Source organism: Lacerta agilis, chromosome 16 (assembly GCF_009819535.1).
Source record: "Lacerta agilis isolate rLacAgi1 chromosome 16, rLacAgi1.pri, whole genome shotgun sequence".
Lineage (NCBI taxonomy): Eukaryota > Metazoa > Chordata > Lepidosauria > Squamata > Lacertidae > Lacerta > Lacerta agilis.
In genome coordinates, this window is record NC_046327.1 from 1,002,501 (window position 1) to 1,012,344 (window position 9,844).

Below are 9,844 nucleotides of genomic sequence, written 5' to 3' on the forward strand. Positions count from 1 at the left end.
AACGGCAGCCTGGTGTATCTCCTCAAGCTAGGATGGGGTCTCAGCAGAAAAAGAATTCAAGATGAAGACGAGGTACAGTGGAAGGCTCAGCTTCTCCACTCCGGACCGCATTCCTCCTGCCCCCAGGGTCAGAGCAATGCTCCAGGGCTATTTCCACAGAGCAACAGTGACCTCAAGTGTCCAGGTTTCCATTACCCTTCAGAGCTCTCCTCTGTTTACATTTGCATGTTCTGAAGGCACAAGCTGAAGGCCTATTGCTGACATCGGGTGTCTGTGGGACCTGTTTGCTGACTGGACTGGAGGAAACCGAGGTCTTATGTACATGGGCAGCAAAACAAACAAGTGGAATGTGGAGGTGGTAAAGATGGACTGCACCACATCAAAAAGAAGCTGGTATATTTCAATATAAAGACCTTCAAGCTACTTAAAGTGATGATGGCTTGCTTTCTTGCTACATTCCAGAGCAACATTGATTCACCTAGCATGGGTAGGCAAACTAAGGCCCGGGGGCCGCATCCGGCCCAATCTCCTTCTAAATCCGGCCCGCGGGCGGTCTGGGAATCAGCGTGTTTTTACACAAGTAGAATGTGTCCTTTTATTTAAAATGCATCTCTGGGTTATTTGTGGGGCATAGGAATTTGTTCAATTTTTTCCCCCAAAATATAGTCCGCCCGCTCCCCACAAGGTCGGAGGGACAGTGGACCGGCCCCCTGCTGAAAAAGTTTGCTGACACCTGACCTAGAGCAGTGTTTTCAATCCCTGCACTTCCTTGATGGTGCCATGCCCAGCCTTGGCCTGCCACCAGACACGGAGTCCTCAGAGGTCAAGGATCTTGGGGAGCAGGTGGGGCCCCCTGAATCCCATGCTGTGAATCCCCCTTGAAGGGCCCTCTGGGTTGACTCCTGATGGGAAAAACCCTGGGACATTCAGAGAAGAAGGTGGAGCGGGCGCACGCCAGTCCTTGAGAACACCATGCCCAAAGGTTCAAGCTGAAGGGCAATGGCACAGTATGCCCCCGTTGAGGGCAGGGGAGATTCAAAAGTGGCACACACCCCCATCTGTAGTCAGAAGCAGTAGAGTCCATGCCACTACTTCTGACCCCATTCTGCAGCATGTTAAAAACAGAGTCTTCTGGAATAATAATAATAATAATAATAATAATAATAATAATAATAAATTATTTGTATCCCACCCTCCCGGGCCAAAGAAGGGGTCAGAGCAGCTAAAATCATGTAAATAAGACAATATGCAAAATACACTATACAATATGCAAATAAAATAACATTCAACATTCATTAAAATAATATAGAATAATATTAAATATCAGCATTTCAGGATTAAACTGAAATCCACTCTTAGCAGTTACAATAAGTAATTTCTAAACTCCAATCAATAAAACAACAGCAAGCCACAGTGCACAACATAATATAATACAAAATGAGAAGCAAGCAGAGAGTGGGGGGGGGGCAAGGCAGGTGGAAAGAGGCCTTGCCTGGTGAAGTCTCTCCCCTCACCAGTTAGCCAGCAGGGATGGGTAGCGCTGAGTGCCCAACTTCCACCAGTGGTATTACTGCCACTTACTGGGGGTGGGGTGGGGGTTGTTGATGTGTCGGCACACTGGGGGAGCCAATCTGGATGGTCTCTCAGCTACCTTGTCCCTTCCTGTCTCCCTCCTGATAGGCTGCAATGACGTCACAAATAGGAGACCACCACCCTCTAATGTTGAAATTGAATCTCAGACCTTTTGCACGTGAAATTCTACGCTGTTCTTCCCCTAGATGCTTACTCCTATGCCGTGAAAACTTTCAGCAGCGCTCCTTGCATTTTGCAGTTCTGTTAAAGGCACAAGAGAAGGCCAAAGTGTTTGGGGTTTCCAAACTGGCCAACTGGCAGCCCTCGGAGCGAGAGGGAACAAATACGCTTTTGGCTGATTTTTTTTGCTCCTCCTTGATTATTCCCCAATTCACTAGGCAAAAAGCTGAGGGAGGACTCAATAAAAATCTGATATTAACAATCCAGACATTTGAAAGGGGAAATGCTCAAAATAGGAACTCCTTTGCTTCCTGACTATGCAAACATTTTCATTATTTTTTTAAAAAAAGCTAATCTTGAATAGCTTAGCTCAAGTAATATAAGAGCAAAACAAAAAGGATGATGAATTCTCTGGGCATCCTTCCAGGGATGTACAAATAAAATATCCTTAAACCTCAGCTTGAGGTCTTGACATTTAAGGCAATTCTGGAAACCATACGGTTACAAGTCTATATATAAAAGCTTGGGGAGCGGGTGGCGTGGGGGTCTAAACCCCTGAGCCTCTTGGGCTTGCTGATCAGAAGGTCGGCGGTTCGAATCCCCACAACAAAATGAGCTCCCATTGCTCTGTCCCAGCTCCTGCCAACCTAGCAGCTTGAAAGCACACCAGCGCAAGTTGATAAATAAGTACCTCTGTGGCGGGAAGGTAAACAGCGTTTCCGTGCACTGCTCTGGTTTCCATCATGGTGTTCCGTTGCACCAGAAGCGGTTTAGTCCTGCTGGCCACATGACCCAGAAAACTGTTAGTGGACAAATGGTGGCTCCCTCAACCTGAAAGCGAGATGAGAGCCGCAACCCCATAGTTGCCTTTGACTGGACTTAACCGTCCAGGGGTCCTTTACCTTTTTTTTTTTAAACCTTATATATAAAAGCAAAGCAAGGAGATGATCTCAGCTTGCATTCTACATGTTTCTTCCACTAGATGGAGTTAGAAATTCTTCCATCCTCATTTATTATTCCAAACCAAAAGATACTGGAATACAGAGAGTAGCAGCGTGTAGTGGTTATGGGCTAGTCACACTTCTCTGAAGTCTCTCAGCCCCACTCACCTCACAGAGTGTTTGTTGTGGGGGAGGAAGGGAAAGGAGAATGTGAGCCGCTTGGAGACTCCTTCGGGTAGTGAAAAGCGGGATATCAAATACAAACGCCGCCGCCGCCGCCGCCTCCTCCTCTTCTTCTTCTTCTTCTTCTTCTTCTTCCTGCATTGCACCGGGTGTCCCTTGGGGTCCCTTCCAACTCTACAATTCTGTTATTCTGAACCTTGCTGAAACTAAACTGATCTGAGTGTGGTCAATGCCAGGATAGGAGGCTCCAAAGAATCCTATGTATATCCCCTTCATTTCCAACAGGGACTAAAGGGAGAATCTTTTTTATTTTATTTTTAAAAACCACCCTGTGTATTAGCCACAGATTAACCTTTTGGTTGGGCCTCACCGAGAATTGCAATCTGATGTGCCACACCACATCCAAATCACTGCCTTATCCGCTTTCACAGTGTATAAGCCCCACATTATTTTGTTCTGCGGGGGAGAAGAATCTCAGGAATACGTAGACTGCTTGCGGATGAGTCGGGGGAGTTTCTGAATTCTTTCCACTGGCTATTTATTCCAGGATGTTTCTAGCAATCCATTTGTGACCCACACTCTAGGGGATATTGGTGGGGTAGGCAGGGGGAAAACATCTGCACATAAAAAATAAAGCTCTCATGCCGTATCTAAAGTATTTTCGAAGCTATATCTTCCCCAGTAACATACAGTACCCTTATTCCTCTGTGACTTCAGCTGCTCTCATTAAATAGTTGCAGAAACTGCTGCCGTTATTGTGAGATCACTAGGTGGAGCCATTGTCTCAAGATTATTCATAGAAAGTGCTGCAGCTCTGGTAGTTTCCTTCTGTCTGTCCTAAAAGAACAAAGTGTTTTTCACTTCCAGATGATTGTAACTTTTTTCCCCAAAGGTTTTTCAGCTTGCCCAAATCCAGTCAATTTAATGTACCCAAGCTGGGATTTATTTTAGGTCTATGATGCATTCATTTGGGTTCAGTACTCTTTTTAAACTTCACCAGGGACGTCGCAAGGTATTCTTTCTGTTCCAGATTTTGGGTGGGGATTCTGTAGCCAGCATTTTTACCCAGCATTCTCAAGCACACATTATTTCTTACCAGGACTGTAATTTTCAATGTCCCAAAACCTGGAAGTAAGTGTTCCACTTTTCAAACATTTTTTTTCAGAAGCCAAACATCTGGTGCAGCTGTTGGCCATTGTTTCCGGGGCACCTGCACCAATCAGAAGCTGCGCCTTGGTTTTTAAACATTTCAGCAGTCAAATGGACTTCCGGAACTGATTAAGTTTGGTGCTTTTGTTTTTGCTATTTATTTTGTGTTTTTGTTTCTGAGGCTTTTACGATAAGTTTGTTTTTGTGACTGTGTGGAACCCAGTTCAGCTACCGATTGATTGATTGATTGATTGATTGATTGATTGACTGATTGTATGACTGTGGAAATGGATAAAAGCCCCCCATCCAAACAATGACTATCATCAGTACAGGTAAGGGGGGGGAATTAATTTAAAACTTTATCATCTACAATACTGTCTCATTTATTTTATAGTACAGTACATTGATTATTGCTTTCATTTTATGGATCAATGGTCTCATTAGATAGTAAAATTCATGTTAAATTGCTGTTTTGGGGGTTGTTTTTAAAAATGTGGAACGGATTAATCCATTTTTCATTACTTTCTATGGGAAACGGTGCCTTGATTTTGGAACGCTTTGGTTTTGGAACGGACTTCCGGAATGGATGGAGTTTGAGAACCAAGGTACCACTGTAGGTATACCTGGGTAGTTTCCTATCCCTGAATGGTGGGAGGCTCAGGTAGTACCTCTGGATCTTCTCTGGTCTATCAGTGTAAGGATCCGTGCCTTGCTGGTGTGACTGTCCCACCTGGCAGCATCTTCCTTGGAGCAGAGCTCAGTCCGTGTCACTGCCTTACCATTGGCCAGGGTTAGGCTGCTGCCTCAGGTGGCAGATGGGGGGAGAAGGGGTAATGGCTTCCTTGGCTATAGCTCCTGAGCCTCCCTACTGAGTGCCGTGTGTGCTGTGCATCTTGCCGTGCATCCACCACGCTCACCTGCTGCTCTGAGGTGCAGAAGAGGAGGCTGTGCCATCACCAGTTCTGAAGTAATCTTCACCTGCCTGTCCATGCGAGGGCAGCATCCTATCATTTGCCTCAGGGGGCAAACTGTCTTGAGCCAGCCTTCCAGGGCAGGATGATGACACAAAAGCTGATATCCCTCAGGCTGCTTGTTCAACCCGTTGCTAAACTTGGGGACACAGGTGGCGCTGTGGTCTCAACCACCGAGTCTCTTGGGTTTGCTGATCAGAAGGTCGACGGTTCGAATCCCCCGCGACGGGGTGAGCCCCCATTGCTCTGCCTCAGATGCTGCCAACCTAGAAGTTCAAAAGCATAACAGTGCAAGTAGATAAATAGGTACCGCAGTGGTGGGAAGGTGAACGGCATTTTTGTGTGCTCTGGTTTCCGTCACGGTGTCCCGTTGCACCAGAAGCAGTTTAGTCCTGCTGGCCACATGACCCAGAAAAGCTGTCTGTGGACAAGCGCTGGCTCCCTTGGCCTGAAAGTGAGATGAGCGCTGCAACCCCAGAGTCGCCTTGGACTGGACTTAACCTTCCAGGGGTCCCTTACCTTTTTTTACCTTTAAACTTGGGAGCCATCTTGACTTAATGTGGCTTCAGAGAGCCAGGATGGTGTAGTGGTTAGGAGCAGTGGACTCGTAATCTGGTGAACCGGGTTCGCATCTCCAATCCTGGGTGTCCAATCCTGGGTGTCCAATCCGGGTTCGCGTCTCCAATCCTGCTGGGTGACCTTGGGCTAGTCACACTTCTTTGAAGTCTCTCAGCCCCGCTCACCTCGCAGAGTGTTTGTTGTGGGAGATTGTTAGCCGCTTTGAGACTCCTTAAGGGGAGTGAAAGGCGGGATATCAAGTCCAAACTCTTCTTCTTCTTCTTCTTCTTCTTCTTCTTCTTCTTCTTCTTCTTCTTCTTCTTCTTCTTCAGATTGGAACGTTTCATTAATGGGATGCTGTAACCTTAAGCCATGCCATCAGTCATCTGCACATTTGAGAAACATAGGACTAGTTGCTGGGGGAAAGTCCCTCTCTCCTCCACAACCAAGCACTCACAACTCAAGATCAAGTCATAAAACTTTCAGGGCCAAGCAATAAGCAAGTCAGTTTTGGGATATAGCTTCTAGCCTCCATAGTCGTTATGGAAACAATTGACATTCACTTATCATACTGTTGGCAGGGACTGTCGCATTGCCTCTGACCCTCCATCCTTCAAGCAGATGTCACGTCATGGTCCTTCCCAAGTCTCAGCACAACAAACACCTTCCAAAGCCAGACAAACAAATAAGTAACTCGCCCATATAAAGGTCAAGGTGCCAATCACGATATTCCCCACTGGCCAAGAGTCCTGGGATAATGTTAACACGCCATATCAAGTAAGTACATTATAAGGAAGGGGAGTGAATAATATTTGAGGGAGTTATGTGTCCACTAGAATTGGAGTTTGGGGTAGCTTGCATTCAGAAATAATTTTATTTCCCCGTAATGACGATCTCCAGCACCCCATAAGAAATGAAATTGAAGAATTGATCTTATTTTTCAAACACGGGATGGCTTCAGTATTAAAATTAACATATAAATTTAGCATCCATCTTATTTCTCCTCTCACGTCTGCCAAGCAAAGGCATATAAAGTATGAATCACTGAAACAGTGTAATGGGATGGGAGGAATCAAACTCATTTTTCAGAAATGTCGAGACGAATGCAAACCGAACGTGTTTACCATGAATGCAACAGATGTTCTGGAGGTGCCCTGGGGGCGTCTTGGGAAGACTTGCTCTGATGTTTGTGGTCAGGTATAAAAGCCAGACCCACCAAGTGGAAGGTCCTGGAAGAAGGAGAGCTGGGAATTTGGGAAGTTGCTCTTTCCAGTCAAATGATTTGTCCATCTAGCTTGGCGTTGCCTACTCTGAGTTGTTCTCAGCGTCTCAAGCATCAGGTCCCTCTTATCTCCTTCTACCTCAGGCATAGGCAAACTCGGCCCTCCAGATGTTTTGGGACTACAGTTTCCATCATCCTTGACCACTGGTCCTGTTAGCGAGGGATGATGGGAGTTTTAGTCCCAAGAATATCTGGAGGGCCGAGTTTGCCTATGCCTGTTCTACCTGGTCCTTCTTAGACCAGAGATGCCAGGGGCACTGAACCCAAGATCGTCTTCACTTTATCACTGAGTGTTATGTACTGAGTTGAATAGGATCCAAACTGCAGCAGTCTGACTGGTCGCAGAACAATAGGATTGAGATTGCAGCAGTCTGACTGGTCGCAGAACAATAGGATTGAGATTGCAGCAGTCTGACTGGTCGCAGAACAATAGGATTGAGATTGCAGCAGTCTGACTGGTCCCAGAACAATAGGATTGAGATTGCAGGAGTCTGACTGGTCCCAGAACAATAGGATTGAGATTGCAGGAGTCTGATTGGTCCGCAGGAGCCACCCAATCCAGCTCCAGGTGGAAGTGAATCCGCACTCTGATTGGCATACAGGAGTATCCCGGAATTAGCCAATCACGTGGGGCCCATTGTGTAAATAGTGTATATAAAGCAAACGTTTTGGGGGAACTACATTCCTCACTACTATGAGCTGAATAAAGAGCATGAAAATCACACTGGACTCCGAGTATCTTTCACTGAGCAAGGTCGCTTCCCCAAGCTAATTTTTAACAAAGGGATTCTCTAGAGTTGAGTCAAGGTTCTGCCTACTACTACTGCCTCCCTCCCACAAGCGCTGAGAAAGAGGCAAAAGTCTCTTTCAACCCTGCCTCCCACAGCATTGGGCATCTCAGCTAAAAGACAACAGGAAAGGGCACTTTCACCAGCTGTCTGTGCAGCTCTCATGCATGAGGCAAATGGGAGGGAGGAGCTGAAACTCTGAGTGCCAAATTATACCGTACATTACGATGAACACATTTTAGGAGCCAAAAAACCTGTGCTTAAACCAGTTTTGGGGCATTTTGGATGCTTCCCAGCCCAGATTCAGGGTCCTGCGTTGGTTTCCTGCCCCCAAATCTTCTCCAGTTTGTATTGCCCCAAAAGGTGCTGCTTAGTGACACCACCTTCAGATCACCGCCACCATCTGTAAAGGCGAATTAGGAACCTTGTCAGAAAGGAGTCAGGCAGCACAACTTTATGTGGCAAAATGGCTAAGGTTGTTCCTCATTTCAGCATCTGAAAGAGTTGGAGACAGTGCTTGTAGGTTCGTTTGGTCGTTAATTTGCAATGATCCAAACTGCACTTACAAATAATTCTGCCGGCATGTGTGTGAGATTTGTATAGAGTAATATGAAGGACGTTTTTAATTATAGGGATTAATCTGTGTTTATTGTTTTCATCACTGTCTGTTGAAGTCTTCTGAATTGGAATAGTTTATGAGTCAAAGTCACACTTTGTTGATAAGGCAAAATATAAACTGACTAATCCAAACTATAAGTCATGTGCTGGTTCCAAGGCATCCCATATAGTATAAAAAGTAGTATATGCAGAAAATACCAGGGGTCTTCCTGCTTATCTGGGGTCCAGTCACCAAGTATGTCAGGAATATTGGTTATCAGTGGCAAAAAACCCAAAATATTTACATATGTTACAACCTTATGTCAGCCCCTTACTTAGCATTGTATTTTAATTCACAAAAGCATTCACCAGGCCATGCCTTATTTATCATAGGTCTAATAACAAGCTTTATTTGCAGGTAGGACTGTAATTTTATTTCCTGTGCTCATATTCTTTTCTCTTTATTTTATGCATATTCACATTTATTTTATTACCATTCACACATCGCTGTTTTGTGGTGGGAAAATTTCATGCGGAGATTGGTTTAAAATTCTCTAGAAATAAAAAGTTCCTTTAAGTAGGTTCCATTGCACAATATCGACATTTAGGCTGCTGTCACGCTCATGAGGAGGAACCTAAGCAAATGAATGGGGAATTTCCCCTTATGACAATAGGAAGGTTTATATAGCCTTGGAGCTTGTTCCCTTACTGTGCTGCGGCAGGCAGTAGAGAGAGACACTGAACTCCCCCCCCCCCCCAGGAACATCCCAATCGTGGCTGGGAGCCAGCAAGCATGCAGCCCAGAGGATGTGCTCTTCACAGCAGCACTGCTGCATCTCAGAGGAACACTTCCAACAAGTTAGGTCTGTGTTAGTCCCTTGCAGCAACGGCACGGCATTCTGACGCAGCACGCATTTGCCGCCGGAAGCTCATCTGCCGCAACAGCTGCCAGCCAAGGCATGTTGGTGCATAACAGTTGCAACTGCACCAGTGAAACAGCATAGCAAACGTGCCCTGCAGTGTTCTGGCAACAGGGCTGAATGACAACAAAGCAAGGTGGGTGGTTGTTGCTGTTTTGTTTTCTTTTTTAAGGATTGTTCTCTTCAAGAACAAAAAAAGAAAATCTTGCAAAAATCAGATCTGCCCCAAGGTAAGTAACAAGGGTGTGGGGCAGCTCTTGAATTTGCGTATGCTTGCAGAGGCGAAGCAAGGTGGGTGCGGTGGGTGCGGTCTGCCCCAGGTGTCATCCTGAGGGGGCGACATTTGGCATGGCGTGCGTGCCTTTGCCCCCGCTCCCGGCTGGAGGAGGCAGGCAGGCAAGAGGACAAGCTGCGCGGCTCCTTCCCCTAACAGCTTGGCAGTCATGGGGGGGCCACCGGGACATCGTTGCCCCTGCTCCTGGCAGGAGGAGGCAGGCAGGCAGGGAAGAGGACGGGTGTCTTCCCTGAAGGGGGTGACATTTGGCGCACCCCCTGCCCGCGACTCCAAAGCCTACAGTGAGCAGTGACCCCAATGGCTCATCGGGGGGGGGGGGGTGACAAAAAAAAATTCCACACTGGGTACCACTTGACCTTGCTATGCCTCTGTATGCTTGATTGATTGGTTTCAGTTGAATTTAAGTCA